Consider the following 22,841-nt stretch of genomic DNA (forward strand, 5'->3'; position numbering starts at 1 on the left):
ATACTGGATAGCCTGCTAATCCTCCATGTGAGCAGTGTGGCAAGTCTAATCATAAGACTGAAGATTGTTCTCAGAACAAGACCTGTTTGTTTTGTGAGATTAAAGGACACATCATTAACAATTGCTATAAGTTCAAGGCTTGGAAGGCTAAACATGCCAAGGGAAAGGTCAATGCTGCTGATTCTTTACAAATCACATGTAATACTACGGTTTTATGCGTCTTGGGGTACTCTATCGAGTGGGGCTTATTCTGTCGAGTAAGTTTGGTTTTATGCAAAACAGTAGTCTGCATGTAGGGTACTCGATCGAGTAAGCTTGACACTCGATCGAGTAGGGGTCACTCGATCGAGTAAGTGACTTACTCGATCGAGTAAGTCGGGTTACGGGTGATTTGCGACAGGTTTGTTAATAATGCGGATTAATATATATACTTTCGTCATCTTTTCATAAAATACTTTTACAAAACCTAAATCACAATCAAGGAGAAGTTTCAAGTTACGTTGCCTATTTCCTTCACATTATTAGCAAATTTCGGAGCTAGAAGTGTCGGTTTTCATCGTTCTTTATACCTTTGTGATCCTTGCGTTGTGGGTAAGTTCTACATATAATTTTCTTATCATTTCGTTAAGTTTGGTTAAACCCTAATTTGGAGATTTGGGGGTTTTGGCGACGATGTGTTATGGTAGTAATAATATGTATGTACGTATAGGAGGAGGGTTCGTTGAGGAGAGATTCTGAGACAGCTATTTGATCGTCTGATTTCGTGTCGCTTTCTAGATAGGGTTTTCCCTACTCAGTATTAGTTACATGATGTGTGTGGTGATTGTGTTGTGGTTATCGATTAATTATATTGTTGGTTGATCTTGACGGTTGTTGGTTTATATTGTTGATTGTTGTTGTATAACTGTCTGTGATATTCGGGGCGCGTCCCTGGCTGAGTGGAGTCACATGCGGAAGTGGCTTCACGCCCTTGATTCGCCTTATGTGGAACCCGCCACAGAAGGGATGTGCACATTAAGGAAACTTGGGTTTATCGCTCAGTGGTTGATGAGCGGGGATTTGGTGGGTACGGCTGCGGTCCCCCACTGGCGGTGTGAAATACTTTTTGCGATGGGTACTCTGGCAGGACTACACACTTTAGTGTGTAGTTAGTTGTGTGGAGTTTGGTTATGGAGACTGGAGGATTGTTGTGACTGATTGAGCTGTTTTGGCATTTGTTTACTTGTGGCTTTGTGTTGTGTAATTATCACTGACCCCGTTAATTATTTTAAAAACTGTGGTGATCTATTCGGGGATAGTGAGCAGTTATTGAGCAGGTATGATACGGTGCATATGGGATAGCTGGGATGAGTCATCACGTGGCAGTTAGAAGAGTCTTCCGCTGTGTCAGACGATGTCTTGTAATTGTGACAGTTTTATCAGTAGACCTTTTGAGAACATTGTATTTCAGTTTAACAGTTTTGGTTTTGGCATGTAATCACTTAAAACCGTATTTACTTTTAAGTATGTTTCGTTATTGTCTTATGATTATCATTGCCACGGGTAACCGAGATGGTGACATTTCCATACCTTAAGTGGTCCTGGTAAGGCACTTGGAGTATGGGGGTGTCACAAACTGGTATTAGAGCGACGATCCTGAAACCTGTAACCAATGAACCTAATGAACATAGGGAGTCAAACTAAAATGAACCCGGGGTAGAAGTTGTAGGAGCTAATGCAAAGGCTTGGGAGATGTCCTAAAGTCGCGAACTCGCCCTACAATTTTGAACCGGTCACATGGGGTACGTGTCGGGATCGTTATGTGTTATCTTCTTGTTTGTATATCTATATAATAACATGTGGTGTGAATCGGTGGATGGATGAATGTGGAGGATAGGGGTATGGAATAAAAAGGTGATGAATATGTGATTTGTATGTTGGATGAATGAAGGCATGATGTTTGTTTTACAATGTGGCATGTTAGAAATATGGAATAAGGTTGTTTTTTTGAGCATATAAAGAGTTGTGTATATATATATATATATAATATGTTGTTGTTGTCGTTATGTTGGCAGTATAGATAGTTGGGAAAGAAAGATGAACATGCGGGTAGTTATACGAGTCCGCATGACTCGATCGAGTGGGGGGCACTCGATCGAGTAGGTGAGAGACTCGATCGAGTGGATCTGACTCGATCGAGTAGGCTGTTTTATGTTTTCTGGGCAGAAGCAGGTTTTTGGGCGCTCGATCGAGTAGGTAGGGGCACTCGATCGAGTGGGATCAGCTCGATCGAGTGGCTAGTCAGCTCGATCGAGTGTGTTTTTTGTGATTTTTCTGATCAGGTTCTGGAGTCGAGGTACTCGATCGAATAGGTGGAAAAAATCGATCGAGTGACCTCAACTCGATTGAGTAGGTGTCGGGCTCGATCGAGTAGGTTCTATACAGGTTGTATGCGTGTTTTGGGATATGGTATGAGTGTTTATGTTTACCTTTCTCTTACATAGTTACAACATGCCGCCAAATAGGACCGCTTTTGTAGGCTAGAGCAGAGAGTATGACCGTGGATGACATAGTAAAGATGTTGGAGCACCAAGATCCTCTCACAGAAGCTTTGAAAAGAGTGGGAAAGGATAAGGATGTTGATCACTCCAAAATCAGCATTCACATAGTTAGGTTCAACCCTAAGGAGTATAAGGGGACTGAGGCGCCAATTCTGCTAGATAATTGGCACAAGGAGATGGAGAATATCCTTGAGTTAGTTCATTGCCCGGAGGAGTTTAAAGTGGAACAGGCTGCGTTCTACTTGAGGGAAGCGGCCGGTGAGTGGTGGGATAAGGTTAAGGTGGGTGTTAGGGAGATGTATATGAAGCAGGGGCTACCTGCGATACCTTGGGATGCGTTCAGGAAAGCGATGAGACGTGAGTTTGTGCCGGAACATGTGAGGAGTAAATTAAAAGAAGAATTTGATGATTTTAAGATGACATTTGAGATGACGGTAGCTGAGTACTACCGCAAGTTTAATGAGAAGTCCAGGTATGCTGAGGACATGAGGCTGAGTGAAGAGAACTTGGAACTGAGATTTGAGAAGGGGCTGACCCTCAAGATTATGGAGAAGCTACCGGTGGGAGTCCTTACAGATGTGAAGGAAGTTTATGAGCGAGCTGGGAGGGCTGAGAGGTTGGTTGAGATGACCAAGGAGAGGGGTGCTAAGAAGAGGAAAGCTGAGAGTGAGGGTGGTGGTCAGTCCAGCTACTAGAAGAGTAACCTTAATCAGGTGAGAGCATATTCATCGGGCTCGGGGTTCAGTGCTGGGGCTTCATACGGGCGTGGTCGTGGTAGTGGTGGTGGCAGTTGGGGTATGACCTGTTATAACTGTGGCGGTGTGGGCCACAAGAGACATGAATGCACCAGTGCGGTGAGTGGGGGTTTCCAGAGACCGTCACAGGGGAGTTTCTCATAGGGTCCTCCACAGAGTTATGCTAGTAACAGGTCGGCTGGGTCATGGAACAACAGGGGAGGTCAGAGCAACAACGGTGGGGCTAACCGTAATGGCGGTAATTCTTATCAGAAACCGGCTACAAACACCAACAACAACCAGGGGTCGGGTGCTAGACCGACTACCTCAGCTAGTATTGTCCAGGGAGGTGGGTAGAAGACCAGTGGCAAGCTTTTTATGATGGAGAAGAAAGCAGCTGAGGATGATGCTCACATTATCACCGGTACATTTCTTGTTAATGGAGTTTTTACCTTTGTTTTGTTTGATTCGGGAGCGTAACAGTCGTTTGTATCATTGAGTCATGTTAAACGATTGGGTTTGAGTGAGTATGAGTCCGTAAGAGAGGAAGTTTTTATACTTTCGGGTGAGTCTATATCTTGTGGGCGGTTGTATAGAGGTGTGTCTATGATAGTTGGGCAAGTTGATCTACTTGTAGACTTGTTAGAGTTCCCTTTAGATGGTTTTGAGATGATAGTTGGGATGGATTGGTTGGGAAAGTACAAGGCGAAGATAGACTGCCATCAAAAGAGAGTTTCTTTAAGAGGTCCTAAGGGGATTAGTGTGTCTTATCGTAGGTTTGTTGTCAAACCCAAAGTTAAGCTGATTGCAGCAGTGACCTTGAAGTCCTATCTGAGGAAGGGGTGCCCGTTGATCTTGTGCCATGTAAGGGATCATAGAGTGGAGAGTCCGACAGTTGAGCAGATACCAGTGGTGGGAGAGTTTCCAAATGTCTTTTCAGAGGAGATTCCGGGATTACCACCGAAGAGGGAGATAGATTTCAGTGTTGAGCTGAAACCGGGGGCGGGGCCAATCTCTAAGGCACCATACCGTTTGGGTCCTAAGGAATTGGAAGAGCTAAGGAAGCAGTTGGATGATCTGATTGAGAGGGGATACATTAGACCTAGTGTATCACCGTGGGGAGCACCAGTTCTGTTTGTGAAAAAAGAAAGATGGGAGCCTGAGGTTATGCATCGACTATAGGGAGCTGAACAGAGTGACGGTAAAGAACAAGTATCCTTTGCCAAGGATAGATGATTTGTTTGATCAGTTGAGCGGTACAACAGTCTATTCTTAGATTGATTTGAGGTCGGGTTACCATCAGGTGAATATTAGAGAGGAGGACATACCAAAGACAGCTTTCACATCGAGGTATGGTCATTATGAGTATGTGGTGATGCCGTTTGGGTTGTCTAACGCACCTGCAATGTTTATGGATTTGATGAACCGGGTCTTCAGTCAGTTCTTGGATCGGTTTGTGGTGGTTTTTATAGACGATATCTTAGTCTTTTCTAAGACTAAGGAGGAACATGAGGAACATTTTAGGATTGTGTTGCAGACCTTGAGGGAACATCAGTTGTATGCAAAGTTGTCCAAGTGTGAGTTCTGGTTAGAGGAGGTTGCTTTTCTGGGGCATGTGATTTCAAAGAAGGGGGTAGCTGTGGATCGTGCAAAGATTGAAGCGGTTACCAAGTGGGAAGCACCAAATAATGTGACAGAGATCAGAAGTTTATTGGGTTTAGCAGGGTATTATCGACGGTTCGTGAAAGATTTCTCCAAGATAGCTAGACCTATGACAGCTTTGATGAGGAAAGAGAATAGGTTTCGTTGGGATGACAGTTGTGAGACGGCGTTTCAGACATTAAAGGAGCGTTTGACCACAGCTCCAATCTTAGCATTGCCTGAAGGGAGTGAGAACTTTGAAGTGTATACAGATGCTTCAAAGAATGGGTTGGGTTGTGTGTTGATGCAGAATGGGAAAGTGGTTGCCTATGCTTCTAGGCAATTGAAGCCTTATGAGGAGAACTACCCTACACATGATCTAGAGTTGGGTGCAGTTGTGTTTGCCCTTAAGATTTGGAGACATTACCTATATGGGGTGACCTTTAAGGCGTTTTCAGATCACAAGAGTCTCAAGTACATCTTCACTCAAAAGGAGTTGAACATGAGGCAGAGGAGGTGGATGGAGTTGATTGAGGACTATGACATGGATATTATATACCATGAAGGGAAAGCCAATGTGGTTGCAGATGCTTTGAGCAGGAAGAACGTGCATTCTCTTTGCACGGTTGTGTCTTTGATGAGATTGAGAGATGAGGTGGGGAAGTTCGGGATACATATGATTAAGAAAGGGGATGCTATGGGGGATTTGACAGTGGAGCCAGACCTTTATGATGATATTCGCAGTAAACAGGCGTTGGATCCCAAGATTGAGGATTGGAGAGCTGGAGTAGAGAAAGGGACAGTGTCTAGATTCTCTATTCATACAGATGGTAGTGTGAGATTTGATGGGAGGTGGTGTGTTCCTAATGATGAGTAGTTGAAAAGGATAATCATGACAAAGGCTCATTGCACACCATACTCGGTACATCCAGGCGGTGACAAGCTATACAAAGATTTGAAGAAGACTTTCTGGTGGCCTGGGATGAAGAAAGAAACAGCTGAGTACGTGGCTCGTTGTTGTGGGGTAATATCCGTATAAGACCCTTTAAATTTAGGACTATAACGTAAATTTAACATGTGAAATATGGTCATAAACGAAATACAACAATGAAACGATAAAGATAAAGAATCAACCTCGGGTCCTTTGATGCACGGCGTAAAGAACAGAAATCAACAGAGATTCCCTCCTAATTGTTGCACCCAAGACCGTCCGAGAAATGCCCTTGTGCTAGAACGTGTTCTCCGATTGCCTTGCAATATTGGGAGAACTTGATGTGAGTTTTTCTCGAGATGTGAGATCTCGGTTTCAGAGAAAACTTAATCTCCAAAACCCTAATTCTTTTTCACTAATGATGATTAGGTTAAACAAGAGGAGGAGCTCTCCTTTTGTTCTCCTAATCTCGGTTTGGCCGAGTGGATCAAGGAGGGAATGGGCTTCCGTTTTCTCCTTACGTTCAACTCGTGGTCCGAGGCTAAAATGTATACGACGCGGTATATATTATAAACTGTCATCGGTTATCGGATATTAAAACATCAACTAATAACACGGATTAGTTGAATCATTAATACATGTCCGACAAAGACAATATTGTATAATTATATTCAATATACATTTAATTAAATATAAAACGCTTATATTCAATTTTACGAATTAACCGTTTAATTCGTCTTAGCCATTATTATTTAATCCGTATTAAATAACATATCTCAACATCACATTTTGACTAAATATTAGTCAAATAACTCAGACTAACTGGTTAGTCAAAATTGGCATCTACATGACTGTATTTTCATCTTTGTCACGTCTCTCAAACGTATCCTATAGGTGTGACTTTTAGGGACCAGTTGATCACCGCCATCTGTATGACAATAACGTCAAACTTATCTAGCAAGCCAACCGTTATTGATAAACGTGGATCAACTGATAATAATACCAAAAGTATGCCCTTTGATCCTTTTAGAGGTTTATAAGTCCTTGCACTAATCAAGTTAAGGACACCAACCCCAACAAGCTCCCACTTGTCCGTACAAGTGTATGTGCAATGACGTTATCCGCACTAACTGGAGGACACAAGCTCCAACAAACTCCCACTTGTCCGTACAAGTGTATGTGCGATAACCGATTCTCATATTCATTTAAAATTTCTCCCACTCAATGTAAAACAATTTGCAGATCCGGATCCGCAAAGGTCGTATTTTACAATCGATCTGTATCTAGAGTGGTTTCCCCGACTAGAGAGTAACTTAACTGATAAAACGAATCCGTATCCGAGCATGGCCATGCATTTCGATTCTGACTCCTCGAGTGGCCCCGAGAAATATCGAGTACTGATAAAGGCTGAATATTTCCTTCAACTCGACTCCTTCCGATGTAAGCACAGCATGAAATGACCCAGAAAAAATCTACTTGGCCCCCTGTTACGGATGACCGTGAGAAAGAAACCAAAGTCACCCAAAATCTGTTTTAGTCTCAAGAGACAGTCGATAGTCAAAAGAATCGACTCTTAGGATCACCATGGAAGTCCTATCCACGACCGGGCACCGAATGTTATAAAACATTTAGGACTCCACGTCGATGTCACAATTGTGTCCTACGAGATATCCGTATAAATCGCCTCTGTGATTGGTCAGTCAACCGGTTGACTTATAGCTCGTTGAACCCACCATCAACCAACGTCACAAAATAATTGCCAGAGTTATCAGCTCATGTGGGCAATTAAGGGTAAAAAAAATATAATGTTCGTTCAGTTCACTTTGTGGTGTTCAAAAATTGTCGTACAATTCCACATGAAAAAACAAAATATGTATAAAATATCAAAACGATGATGTCGTATAGAGTTGTTAGGAATTTGTGCCTTGAATTTGTGTCGAAGACGAATAAGCTAACGGAAGATGAAGCCGTGTCACGTGCGAGTCGCATGAATGGCTGTGTAACGTGAAGTTGGTTTTCGTCGGGTAAATGTGCTAGCGGAAGTCAACGCTTTGTGTTTTGTTTCTTGGAAATTTAGTGGGTGTAGGTCCCACTAGGAATTTCCTAGTTTTTGTTATACGGGAGTTTTAGGCGATTTGCATTAATTAGGAAATTAAGTATTTAATTTCCTATTAGTTTATTCTTTATTTAGTCTAGATATTTTATCTTGGGTGGAATAAGTATATAAAGACCCAAATTTTATTCTAGGTTAATTAAAAGAGAGATTTGAGAGCACACAATAAAGAGGGTCGATTTGTGAGGTTCCTTCTGAAGAAGAAAACTCAGTTTGTTCCGGGCTCTATTATTGGTGTTCGTCTGTCTTTGAAGATCGGAGGAGTTTGTTCAGATCTTGGTAGGCCTCAAGATTATTTGTCCTTCGTCTTATTGGGGTAGTCTCTTTTGTTCCTTTGAGACTACTATATTTGTTGGTAGAATAGGGTATACTTTTGGCTCATATTGAGCGCGTGTGTACCGGTCTACTGCTGTACTATTTTCTCCACTATAGTGAAATTTGATCTCCTCGCGCAGGTGGACGTAGCGAGTTATTTTACTGGTGAACCACGTAAATCTTTGTGTCAACTTTATTTACATTCGTTATTTATTGTTCTTATCGCCTTATCAATTAACTGTTTGGGTAACGGGACGCCTCCGTTACAACAAGAGTACAAAAGGGAATGAATCTAATCCATAAAAGAGTACTACAACTTAGGAACACGTTTAATTCCCATGGAATTAACATGCCCTTCATGCTTATCTTGTCGTAATGCTTTAGTGAGAGGATCTGCTATGTTATCATCTGTAGCAATCTTTTCTATCACTACTTCCTTTTGCTCCACGTAATCTCGGATTAGATGAGCTTTCCGTTGTACATGTCTAGACTTGTTGCTAGACTTTGGCTCCTTAGCTTGGAAGATGGCACCACTATTGTCGCAATAGATGGTGATCGGGTCATTCGAACTAGGCACAACAGATAGCCCATGTAAGAATTGACGCATCCATATCGCTTCCTTTGTAGCTTCAGACGCGGCATAGTACTCGGACTCGTCGTAGAATCTCTTTGTAACAGTTTGTTTCGAACTCTTCCGGTGACTGCAGCGCCATTAAGAGTAAAAACGAATCAGACCGAGATTTCGAGTCATCACGATCCGTTTGGAAGCTAGCATCTGCGGAACCGGTTGCGCATAGCTTTTGATCGCCTCCATAAGTCAATGCCCAATCTTTAGTCCTCCGTAGGTACTTAAGAATGTTCTTGACAGCCACCCAATGTGATTCACCTGGATCTTTGTTGGAATCGACTTGTCATACTCAATGCATATGCCACGTCCGGACGTGTGCATATCATGGCATACATGATTGATCCTATAGCCGAAGCATAAGGAATCCGTGTCATGCGCTCTTTCTCTTCCGGTGTCTCGGTGCGAGATTTGCTCAAATGCACCCCGGAGCCATAGGAAGAAACCCCTTTGGAGTTAGTCATGCTGAATCTCTCTAGGACTTTGTCTATGTAAGACTCTGATCGAGAGATAACATCCGTCGTGATCTATCTCGATAGATACGGATGCCTAGAATTCTTTGCGCCTCTCCCAGATCTTTCATCTGGAAATGGTTTTTCAACCATACTTTCACCGAAGTTAAGAGAGGTATGTCATTCCCAATCAGGAGTATGTCGTCAACATACAATATTAGGAAAACAATCTTGCTCCCACTCGACTTGATATATAAACATGGTTCCTCGACCGATCGAGTAAATCCATTTTCTTTAATCACTTGGTCGAAGCGATGATTCCAACTCCGAGATGCTTGCTTAAGTCCATAAATGGAACGCTTAAGTTTGCATACTTTCTTAGGATGTTGTGGATCGATGAAACCTTCGGGTTGTACCATGTACAACTCTTCCTCCAAAAAGCCGTTTAAGAAGGCGGTTTTCACATCCATTTGCCAAATTTCATAGTCATGAAACGCGGCGATCGCTAAGATAATCCGAATGGAACGCAGCATGAGTACGGGTGCAAAAATTTCATCGTAGTGCAAACCTGGCACTTGGGTGAAACCTTTAGCAACTAGTCGTGCTTTATAGATATCTTGTTGACCTTCCACAGAATGCTTTATCTTGTAAAGCCATTTGCATTGAAGGGGACGAACCTTAGCAGGTAAGTCAACAAGATCCCATACGTTGTTCTCATACATAGAGTCCATCTCGGATTGCATGGCCTCAAGCCATAGCTTTGAGTCGGAACTAGTCATGGCACCTTTATAGGTTGCGGGTTCACTACTCGTTAAGAGTAGAACGTCATCTATGTCATGTTCCTCGACCATACCAATGTATCATGCGGAGGAATAGAGACTCTTCCCGACCTCCTAGGTTCCTCGGGAATATTCACCGCAAGGGATTGAAGGAATAGGTTCCTCCAATGGTTGCTCGGTATTTGGTTCTGGAATCTCCGACAGGTCGAAGGTTCTATCACTCTTTGCATTCTCGAGAAATTCCTTCTCTAAGAATGTCGCACTAGCCGCAACAAAAACACGTTGTTCGATTGGCGAATAGAAGTAATGACCAAGTGTTCCTTTAGGATAACCTATAAAGTATGTCTTGACCGATCGCGGGCCGAGCTTATCTTCAGGTCTCCACTTGACATAAGCCTCGCAGCCCCAAACCCGTATAAAGGACAAGTTAGGGACCGTTCCTTCCATAGTTCATATGGAGTCTTGTCAACAGCTTTAGACGGACTTCGGTTAAGTATTAGAGCGGGCCGACAAAAGAGCATAACCCCACAATGAGTCGGGCAACACGGTGTGACTCATCATGGATCGAACCATATCAAGTAGTGTTCGATTTCTCCGTTCGGACACACCATTCAATTGAGGTGTTCCGGTGGAGTTAACGTAGGGCAATCCCACGAGTCTTTAAGGTGTTGATCAAACTCGTGAGAAAGATACTCGCCACCACGATCTGAACGCAGTGTTTTAATCTTCCTACCTAATAGGTTCTGCACCCTATTCTGGTATTCCTTGAATTTCTCAAAGGATTCACTTTTGTGCTTCATTAAGTAGACATATCCATATCTACTTAAATCGTCCGTGAAAGTGATGAAATACCTATAGCCTTCTCGTGCGGTGATTGACATAGGTCCACATACTTCCGTGTGTATGAGTCCTAATAGGTCGCCAGCGCATTCCAACACCTTTGAAGGAAATTCGAGTCATCTTACCGATGAGACATGATTCACACGTGCCAAATGATTGAAAATCAAAGGCCGAGATAGCTCCATGTTTAATGAAATTTTGTTTTACGCGTTTCTCATTAATGTGTCCCATACGGCGAGTGCCATAGATACGTCGATCTTTGTCACCAACCTTTAACCTTTTATTCATTACGTGTAATATTTCGGTTGTCTGATCTAAAACATAAATTCCATTCATGGAGACTGCCTTGCCATAAATCATATCGTGTAATGAGAAAATGCAAGTATTATTCTCTATTACAAATGAAAAACCAAGTTTGTCAAGTGCAGAAACAGAAATAATGTTTTTGGAAAGACTGGGTACATAATAGCAATCATATAATGATAACTCAAATCCGCTAGGAAGCTGGATCACATATGTTCCCTTCGAGACGGCAGCCACTCTTGCTCCATTCCCGACACGCAGGTCAACCTCACCCTTTACGAGAGGCTCGAGATTTCGGAGGCCCTGCACATGATTACACATATGAGAACCACAACCAGTATCAAGTACCCAAGTTCCGTAACTTGCGTGGTTAATCTCAATCATATGAATAAAAGTAGAAGAAGAAGACATACCAACAGGTTTAACACGACCTGCTTTTATGTCCTCATGATAAACAGGACATGTGCGCCTCCAATGCCCAGTCTTGTGGCAGTGATGGCATTCCATGTTTTCGGTTTTGCTCTTTGTCGCGCCCCTGATGAGGTGCTCGACTCACCAGTCCACTCTTACCTGAACCCGACTTCTTGAACTTCGCCTTACCTCTCGCTAGGTTTGCCGAGCTTTGCCCTTACCCTTTCCCTTGTTTGTCACAACGAGAACATCTTGTTTCATGCTCCCACCGAACTTCATGTCCTTCTCGGTCGTACGAGGAGGAGTGCGATTCATGGGGAGTTTTCTTCAAATAATTCATATAGTAATTCGCTCTAAATTGCGAATAACCATCGTGGAGTGAGTGAAGTATGCGGTCGATCACAATGTTCTCGCTGATCTTACAATCAAAGGTCTCACTTTTCGACATTCTCAATCATGCGAGAATGTGTGGGCTAACTGGTTGGCCCTTTCGAGTCTCGCATCAAAGAAGCGAGTGGTATGCTCATAGGTCACGATTCTCGGTGCTTTCGAGAATTCCTTGGTGAGCGTGGTGAAAATCTTGTTCGCACCATGGGCTATGAAGCGTTTCTGCAAATTGGGTTCCATTGCAAAAATGAGTACGTTTTTAATCGCACCCGCTTCCATACAGAAATCATTAAACTTGGTGATTTCAGCAGCTCTAACCGTGGGACCTGGGTTTGCCGGGATGGGCTCCAATAGATATTTGAGCTTCCCGTCAGCAGCGGCAGCATTCCGTAATGCCGCCTCCCAGTCCGCGAAGTTTGATCCATCATTCTTCAGTCGAGTAGACTGATTCATCTGATTCATGAAGATCCGAAGCCAGGACTCACGGTCCAATGTGGCACTTGGCATTGGGTTATCAGTAGAACCAGCCATTTGATATTAGCAGTTTAAAAGTTCGTGATCTACACTGAAAAAGAAAGAAAAACAAAAACGAAATAAGCAACTCATCGAGGTGATTTAAGTCTATTTAAAAATTCGTTTTAACGTGTAGACTCTCGCACTTGCATAATTGATCTCCCTCAAGAATGATACAAGTGATCCCAAGACTCAATTTCTGTAAATTGATAAGCCAACTGTTTAGCTAATTCTTCCGTAAGAACTCTTGGTCGATAGATTTCCGTAAATCCTATCTATAGTCCACCATAGTCACAGGATCGTACGAGTGACCATAGTGTTGAGATAAAATAGGTCAATCGGTTCCAACTTACCCGACGTAGAAGGGGTCATATTATGCCTACCGACGAAGAAGGGACTCATTGGAGTTTGACCTATAAAGACCGTTCTCAATTTTTTTGTTTATACGAGGAAGATCCCATCAACTAAATTATAATTCATATTAAGTGAACGAATAACTAGCGTCTGCGTGAATGAATTAATTTGGGTGATGGCTTAAAAATCGTGTGACATGAGAATGTCAATGAAAACTAACTCGTGACCTCTATATGTGTCAGTTTTCATGCAATAATTAGGTGGTTTGGTTTTTAGGCGGAAAATGATGCATACTATCGTTACGATAAAATAAAAATTGAATGCAATACGTAAATAAAAATTCCTAGTGTGGCCTATCCTAGTAAAATAAAACATAAAACAACTTTGGAATCCACCGTTGGACCCGACAAGATTGTCTTGATGTTCCATCTTGATCCATGTAGCGGGAGTGAGCATCCGATCTTCATCTTTGGTCTTCTCAAAAAATACAATTTAAAATTACAAATATAAACCTATTTACATTCTAATTAAAACTGTAATTACAAGTGAAAAATCCAAAACGGAGATACGAGATCTCAAAATACAACCAAGACCGTGTTCCATCATTACGGTAACACGTTCTACTAAGGCCACACTAAGTTACAACTGTTTGCAAAAATAAATAAATAAATACGTAATAAAAAGCATTCAAAAACATTCATAATTAACGATAAATAAAATGCATCAACTAAAAACAAATTCATTCGTGACATAATTCCGTAATTATGTGAAATTTATCCAAACCACCTTTTAATGATTAAAATTCATGTGATAAAACCGCTTCTATCAATTTAATTTTAATCTAATACAAATCCCGTTACTTTAAATACGCTTTAAAATAACTTAATGGTACGTGTGTGAACCGTTTCACAATCATAGCGAGTGTACAATATCCGTATAAAGTACAAATTAAGGCCAAAAGAAAATTTAAAGCAAAAAGAATAAATTTTCAAAGCTGCCAAAACAAAATCCCTCGATCCAGGGACATAGGTGCTCGATCGAGGAACAAGAGGGCTCGATCGAATGAGGCTGCCATTCGATTGAGGGGCTTGCCAATCAGGAAGTACTCGATCGACAGTACTGGAGGTCGATCGAGAGCTTTTATCAGCAAATCTGCTCGATCGAGTACGAGGACTTCTCGATCGAGCAGTGGGGTTTTAAACAGGGGTCGATCGAGTACTGCAAGGACTCGATCGAACAAAAACAAGACAGAAAAAGCTCTCGATCGAGTAGAAATCCATTCGATCGAGACCAAACAAGTTCTGAAAACTTAAAACCCTCGTGAAAACAGTTTTGACGAAACAAAACAACTTCAATTTAGATCAAAACGGCATCAAAACAATTTAACAATTTGATAAAACTTGACATATTGTTATAATCTCCGTATAAAACAACAATATGCAGAAAACAAATCGAAAACAAGATGATATAACCGTGTAAAACATGTCACGGTTTCAAAAAAAAAAAAATTGCAATGACCAAAAAATTCCCGAGAGGATAAAACGCTGCTGCCGCACGAATTTCAAGACAATAAAAATCGTTTCGAGATCGTTTGATGAAAAATCACAAAGAAAATTTACGTGGCCTCGCTCTGATACCACTTGTGGGGTAATATCCGTATAAGACCCTTTAAATTTAGGAATATAACGTAAATTTAACATGTGAAATATGGTCATAAACGAAATACAACAATGAAACGATAAAGATAAAGAATCAACCTCGGGTCCTTTGATGCACGGCGTAAAGAACAGAAATCAACAGAGATTCCCTCCTAATTGTTGCACCCAAGACCGTCCGAGAAATGCCCTTGTGCTAGAACGTGTTCTCCGATTGCCTTGCAATATTGGGAGAACTTGATGTGAGTTTTTCTCGAGATGTGAGATCTCGGTTTCAGAGAAAACTTAATCTCCAAAACCCTAATTCTTTTTCACTAATGATGATTAGGTTAAACAAGAGGAGGAGCTCTCCTTTTGTTCTCCTAATCTCGGTTTGGCCGAGTGGATCAAGGAGGGAATGGGCTTCCGTTTTCTCCTTACGTTCAACTCGTGGTCCGAGGCTAAAATGTATACGACGCGGTATATATTATAAACTGTCATCGGTTATCGGATATTAAAACATCAACTAATAACACGGATTAGTTGAATCATTAATACATGTCCGACAAAGACAATATTGTATAATTATATTCAATATACATTTAATTAAATATAAAACGCTTATATTCAATTTTACGAATTAACCGTTTAATTCGTCTTAGCCATTATTATTTAATCCGTATTAAATAACATATCTCAACATCACATTTTGACTAAATATTAGTCAAATAACTTTAATTAACCGGTTAGTCAAAATTGGCATCTACATGACTGTATTTTCATACTGTCACGTCTCTCAAACGTATCCTATAGGTGTGACTTTTAGGGACCAGTTGATCACCGCCATCTGTATGACAATAACGTCAAACTTATCTAGCAAGCCAACCGTTATTGATAAACGTGGATCAACTGATAATAATACCAAAAGTATGCCCTTTGATCCTTTTAGAGGTTTATAAGTCCTTGCACTAACTGTTAAGGACACCAACCCCAACAGTTGTTTGATGTGTCAGAGAGTGAAAGGGGAGCAGCGACGACCACAAGGTAAGATTCAGTCTCTTGATGTACCTGAGTGGAAGTGGGAGTCCATTTCTATGGATTTTATCGTTGGTTTACCGAAGAGTCAACAGGGTAACAACATGATATGGGTTATAGTGGATCGACTGACCAAGTCAGCTCATTTTGTGCCAATGAAAGATACATGGACTAAGACACAGTTAGCTATGGCTTATCGGAAAAACGTGGTTCGACGGCATGGGGTGCCTAAAGATATAGTGTCTGATAAAGATTCGAGATTCATCTCACGGTTTTGGAAAGAGTTGTAGGAGTCCTTGGGAACTACCTTAAAGATGAGTATAGCATTTCATCCTGCGACAGATGGCCGGACGGAGAGGACCATCAAGACTCTAGAGGATATGTTGCGAGCTTGTGTTATGGATTTTGGTGGTAGTTGGGAGCAGAGGTTGGATTTGATTGAGTTTTCCTACAACAACAGCTATCACACCAGTATTCGCATGACGCCATTTGAGGCTTTATATGGGTGGAGGTGTAGGAGTCCGATTTGTTGGGACGATAGTGCTGAGGTAGTGGTTTTAGGACCAGAGATGGTGCATGAGATGATGGAACAGATTAAGCTGATCAGACAGAGGATGAGAGCGGCCCAGGATCGACAAAAGAGTTATGCAGATCTACATCGCCGGGATATAGAGTTTCAGGTTGGGGACAAGGTTCTTTTGAAAGTGTCTCCTATGCGTGGGGTCATGAGATTTGGTAAGAAAGGAAAGCTGAGCCAGAAGTTCATAGGATCGTATGAGATCTTAGATCGTGCGGGTGAGGTTGCTTATCGGCTGGCTTTACCGTCTGCTTTGGATAGAGTGCATAATGTGTTTCATGTATCTCAGTTGCGAAGGTATGTTAGTGATCTGTCACATGTGTTAGAGGTAGAGAACATAGAGCTGGATGAGTCCTTGTCTTATTTCGAGGTGCCTAAACAGATTCTTGATCGAAAGGTTAGAAAAACTAGACATGGTGAGACAGTGTTGCTTAAGGTTCTTTGGTCTAACCATGAGGTTGAGAAGGCTACATGGGAGGCGGAAGAGGCTATGAGGGAGCGGTACCCGTCTCTTTTTTATCAGGTATATATGGTTACGGGGACGTAACCTTATTTCTTTTAGGGAGGTAGGAGATGGTTGCATAGAGTTTTTACATGTTTTATGTTGGTTTTGATATAGTTAATAGTTGTTTTGAGTCGGGTTGAGTTGGTTTGGGAAGTATGTTTTGGAGTTTTATGTTGAGTTTTGTTTATGTTGTTGTGTCGGGAGGATGTTAGTGTGCTTTTGTTTTGATTGTGGTTTGAACTTCGGGGACGAAGTTCTTTTTAAGGAGGGAAGGCTGTAATACTACGTTTTCATGCGTCTTGGGGTACTCTATCGAGTGAGGCTTACTCTGTCGAGTAAGTTTGGTTTTATGCAAAACAATAATCTGCCTGTAGGGTACTCGATCGAGTAAGTGACATACTCGATCGAGTAAGTCGGGTTACGGGTGATTTGCGACGGGTTTGTTAATAATGCGGATTAATATATATACTTTCGTCATATTTTCATAAAACACTTTTACAAAACCTAAATCACAATCAATGAGAAGTTTCAAGTTACGTTGCCTATTTCCTTCGCATTATTAGCAAATCCCGGAGCTAGAAGTGTCAGTTTTCATCATTCTGTATACCTTTGTGATCCTTGCGTTGTGGGTAAGTTCTACATATTATTTTCTTATCATTTCGTTAAGTTTGGTTAAACCTTAATTTGGGGATTTGGAGGTTTTGGCGACGATGTGTTATGGTAGTAATAATATGTATGTATATATAGGAGGAGGGTTCGTTGAGGATAGATTCTGAGACAGCTGTTTGATCGTCTGATTTCGTGTTGCTTTCCAGGTAGGGTTTTTCCTACTCAGTATTAGTTACATGATGTGTGTGGTGATTGTGTTGTGGTTATCGATTAATTATATTGTTGGTTGATCTTGACGGTTGTTGGTTTATATTGTTGATTGTTGTTGTATAACTGTCTGTGATATTCGGGGCGCGTCCCTGGCTGAGTGAAGTCACTTGCGGGGGTGGCTTCACGCCCTTGATTCGCATTTTGTGGAACCTGCCACAGAAGGGATGTGCACATTAAGGAAACTTGGGTTTATCGCTCAGTGGTTGATGAGCGGGGATTTGGTGGGTACGGCTGCGGTCCCCCACTGGCATTGTGGAGTACTTGTTGCGATGGGTACTCTGGTAGGACTACACACTTTAGTGTGTAGTCAGTTGTGTGGAGTTTGGTTATGGAGACTGAAGGATTGTTGTGATTGATTCAGCTGTTTTGGCATTTGTTTCCTTGTGGCTTTGTGTTGTGTAATTAGTACTGACCCCGTTAATTATTTTTAAAACTGTGGTGATCCATTCGGGGATGGTGAGCATTTATTGAGCAGGTATGATACGGTGCATATGGGATAGCTGGGATGAGTCATCACGTGGCAGTTAGAACAGTCTTCCGCTGTGTCAGACGATGTCTTGTAGTTGTGACAGTTTTATCAGTAGACCTTTTGAGAACATTGTATTTCAGTTTAACAAATTTGGTTTTGGCATGTAATCACTTAAAACCGTATTTACTTTTAAGTATGTTTCGTTATTGTCTTATGATTATCATTGCCTCGGGTAACCGAGATGGTGACGTTTCCATACCTTAAGTGGTCCTGGTAAAGCACTTGGAGTGTGGGAGTGTCACATCACAGGGTTTCAGAAAACTTCAAATAGTGCAGAACTTGGTATTAATCAAGATGCTGAGTATGCATCTATTGCACAACTTGGATATTGTGCTAATGTGAATCCGTTCTATCCTATTGCTTTTGGGTATAATCAACCTACGGTTGGGTATAGTCAGCCTATAATTTTACTACTGGATTTACGCTCAAATTCTACAAACAATGCAACTGCTCAAGTGTCACCAGATATTGTTCAGGGCATTGTTGATTCTGTGTTAAATAAAGTCCTTCAGACATTATCTGATAAAGCATCTTCTTCTTGTGATCCTCATTCACAGTCTTCTAGCCATTTTGCAGGTATCTCTTATCCTCCTTTTACTACTGGTTGTGGTTTTTCTTTTAAAAAAGATTGGGTTATTGACACTGGGGCATCTGATCACATGACTTTAGATGACAGCTTGTTGTATCATATTACTATTTTGCCACATCCCATGTTTGTTTCTCTTCCTGACAGTTCTATCAAAACTGTGCACAAGACTAGCACTGTCTATTTAACTAGGGATATAACTTTGTTTAATGTTATACTTATTCATGATTTTAAACCTAATCTTCTATCTGTTGGCAAGTTAATTTCTAACTCTAAATTGGTTGTCACTTTCTTTAATGATGCTTGTTTCTTTCAGGACCATTCAAGTAAGGCAATAATTGCTCAAGGTAAAAGATGTGGAGATTTATATAAAATTAGATTTTCTGTAGTTCCCAAACAATGTAATAAGTCAAGTACTCATACTGTTAATGCTGTGAAAATGGTTAACATTGATCTTTTTCATGCTATATTAGGGCATTCTTCTCTTGAAAAAATGAAACATGTAATTCATGGCTCAATGACAGGAATCGATAAATTGTATTGTGATACTTGTGTTTTGGCTAAGTATCATTCTTTACCTTTTTATAAAAGTCTTTCACATGCTGTTCAGTGTTTTGATCTTCTTCATATGGACTTGTGGGGACCTTATAAGCAACCAGCTATGTCTGGTGCTCAGTTATTTTTAACTATTCTGGATGATTGTTCAAGGACAACTTGGACTTTCTTACTTCAGCATAAGACTCAAGTACCTAGTTTAATAATGAATTTTGTTCATTTGGTAGAGACTCAGTTTAATGCTAAAATCAAGCTTATTAGATCAGACAATGGCAGTGAGTTTTTCCAATCACAATGTTCTGAGTTTTTTGCTTCTAAAGGTATTATTCACCCAAGAAGTATAGTTGGTAAGCCCCAACAAAATGGTAGGGTTGAAAGAAAGCATAGACGCCTCTTAGAGACAGCTAGAGCTCTCAAGTTTCATGCACACTTACCTATAAAATTTTGGGGAGTTTGCTTACTAACTGCTACATATTTGATCAATAAAATGCCTTCCTCTGTTCTTTAGTGGAAAACTCCTGATAAAGTATTATTTCATACATTGCCTAGTTATGATGACTTGAAGGTGTTTGGAACTCTATGTTATGCAACTAGACACTCTGTTGTTAGAGATAAATTCTTGCCCAAAGCAAGGAAATGTGTCTTTAGTGGCTATCTACCAACTCAGAAGGGTTACAAGTTATATGATTTAGAAACACATGTTTTGTTTGTAAACAGAGATGTAGTTTTCTATGAACATTGTTTTCCTTTTAAAAACATTAGTGGTTTTCCTATTTCTTCTGATTTTGTCACTAATCTTGATCTTTTAGATGATTCTCAGACTCAAAGCATAAATACTAATTCAGATAATATACAAAGTAGTAATCTTACAAATTCATCTAATAATAATACTGAAATTAGTAATAGCCATAGTATTATGGCAACACTAACATCACTTGTTTATACTTCTGTTTCACCAATTATCAGGAGATCTACAAGGCCAAGGCAACCATCAGTCAAGTTAGCTAATTATCAATGTTCTTCATAGTTATTAGCTACTTATTCTGCTCTTCACTCTGCTGTGATTAAGCAACTCACAGATTTTGATGAAAATTATACATCCTCTTTGTGTAATGTTATTAAAGATATTGAACCAAGCTACTAAAGTCAGGCCAACAAAGATCCTAGATGGGTTTCAGCAATGGAACAAGAGTTATTGGTTTTAGAAACCAACAAGACTTGGATCTTGACTGACTTGCCTAATGATAAGAAGGCAATTGGTAATAAGATTAAACATAAAGTTGATGGCACAGTAGAGAGGTTCAAGGCAAGACTTGATGCACATGGGTTCAATGAGGTCAAAGATAAGGACTATAAATACACATTATCCCCTATTGCAAAAATTCACATCTGCTAGGACCTTGCTTGTTATTGCTGCTATTAGAAGGTGGTCTCTTTTTCAACTTGATGTTAACAATGCCTTTTTGCATGGCTTTGTTGATAAAAAGATATATACGAAGCCTTCTATGGGGTATATTAAGGCTAAATAAGGTTAAGTCTGCAAGCTTGTTAGGTCACTGTATGGCCTCAAACAAGCCTCCAGGCAGTGGAATCAGGAATTAACCAAATTCCTGGTTTACCTTGGTTATGTCCAATCCAGACAGGATTATTCCCTATTTACTAAGCAAGATTCAGTTTCAAATAAACTTTTTATAACTTTAGTATATGTGGATGATACCTTATTAACTAGATATGACTTAGATGCATTGTCTTTACTGAAAAAGGAGTTGCATCAGAAGTTTACTATAAAAGACCTTGGTGAAATGAGGTATTTTTTGAGATTAAAAATTGGCAGAAGCAGTACTGGCATCATGTTGAACCAGAGAAAATACGCTTTGGATATCATCAAGGATGCAGGTTTTGAAGAATGCAAGGCAGTTTCATTTTCTATGTAGAAAAGGTTAAAACTTTCCACTGAACATGAGGAACCTTTACCTGATCCTGAAGTTTATAGAAGGCAAATTGGAAGACTTTTATATTTGAGTCTGACCAGGCCTGACATTGCTTATAGTGTGCAGCACTTCAGTCAGTTCTTAAGTAAGCCAAGGGAACCTCACTATCAGGCAACACAACATCTTCTGAAGTATTTGAAAGGGACTATAAATGCAGGACTCTTTTATTCTGCTGACATTGCACTGCGTTTACAGGCTTACAATGATGCAGATTGGGCATCTTGTGCTTATACCTCTAAGTGGGTATTGTGTATTCTTGGGTAACTCCCTGGTTTCTTGGAAAACAAAGAAACAGGTCACTGTCAGTAAAAGTTCTACTGAAGCTGAATATCGTAGTATGTTCTATACAACTAGTGAGCTAGTTTGGTTGGTTGGTTTGCTTAAGGATCTGAGAGTAAATGTCAAGCTGCCTATTCCTTTGTATTGTGACAATCATGCAGCATAGCACATTGCTCAAAACCCAATCTTCCACGAGAGGACAAAACACCTCAACATTGATTGTGATTTTGTTAGGGACAAACAACAAGAGGGTTTTTTGTATACTCAGTATGTCAAAAGTGGTTTGCAGTTAGCTGATTTGATGACCAAAGCATTAGGAAAGCAAGAGCATCTGTTCTTCTGTGCTAAGTTAGGTCTTAAACTTTGTCAAGATAGTCCATCTTGAGGGGGAATGTAGAGTATAGTAGTTTGTTATAAGTTAGTTACAAGAGTAACTAACTAACTAACCGACTTACTTACTCCTACTTCTACTCTAAGTAGATGTTGTATGAATGCATATATATACTTGTAATTGTAACAACAAGTTAATAATATAATATACAAACAATTATTCATTCAAAATTCCTACTATAATCTTCCTCTCTTTTATTCTCTCAACAAATATACAATCATCATACAATATCGTGTGATTATGATCTAGCTTGATCATAGTTTATAGACGGTACTATCCGTTTAAAGTTAAGACGGGTCAAATATCATTACAATTGTATATATAAGATAAATATATTGATATTCCTTATGCATTCTTATGAGCACAAGTGATATGTACTTGACCCGTATTAAGTTTTATACGAATAATGTCGTCTTAAAGAACACTTAGATTCCCCCTGTTTCGTTACAATAATTGATCTTACTCCTCCCTCTCAATCATTCGTTTACATTTGAATCGAATATATGGAGTATCTCACAAAGAATATACATGGTATATGAAGAATGTCACCCAAAATTATTAATGTCACTCATGTTTGTGAGACGGTGAATAATAACATATCGTTAGACTTAACTTGTATTGTTGTGAATATTACAGAAAGTGTAGTGACATTATCAATTGCCAATATATTACTCCATTATTTATTGTTAAGATTTTAAAATATTTGTGAAGAATCACATGTTGGTCTCCAACATCGAAGAAAGAGAGAAGTGTAATCTACTTTATAAGCCAACTAGTTTTAAACCCGTGAAATTCACGGGTCTGTTTTAAAAAAGTGAAATCAAAATATTTGATGATATTTAAAATATACGGAGTAATAGTTTAATTTACTCCGTGAGTGTTTATTTAGTTAATTAAAACTAATTCTCTATCATAGATTGTGGCCCTTTAAAAAAATAAGAT

Source organism: Silene latifolia, chromosome X (assembly GCF_048544455.1).
Source record: "Silene latifolia isolate original U9 population chromosome X, ASM4854445v1, whole genome shotgun sequence".
Lineage (NCBI taxonomy): Eukaryota > Viridiplantae > Streptophyta > Magnoliopsida > Caryophyllales > Caryophyllaceae > Silene > Silene latifolia.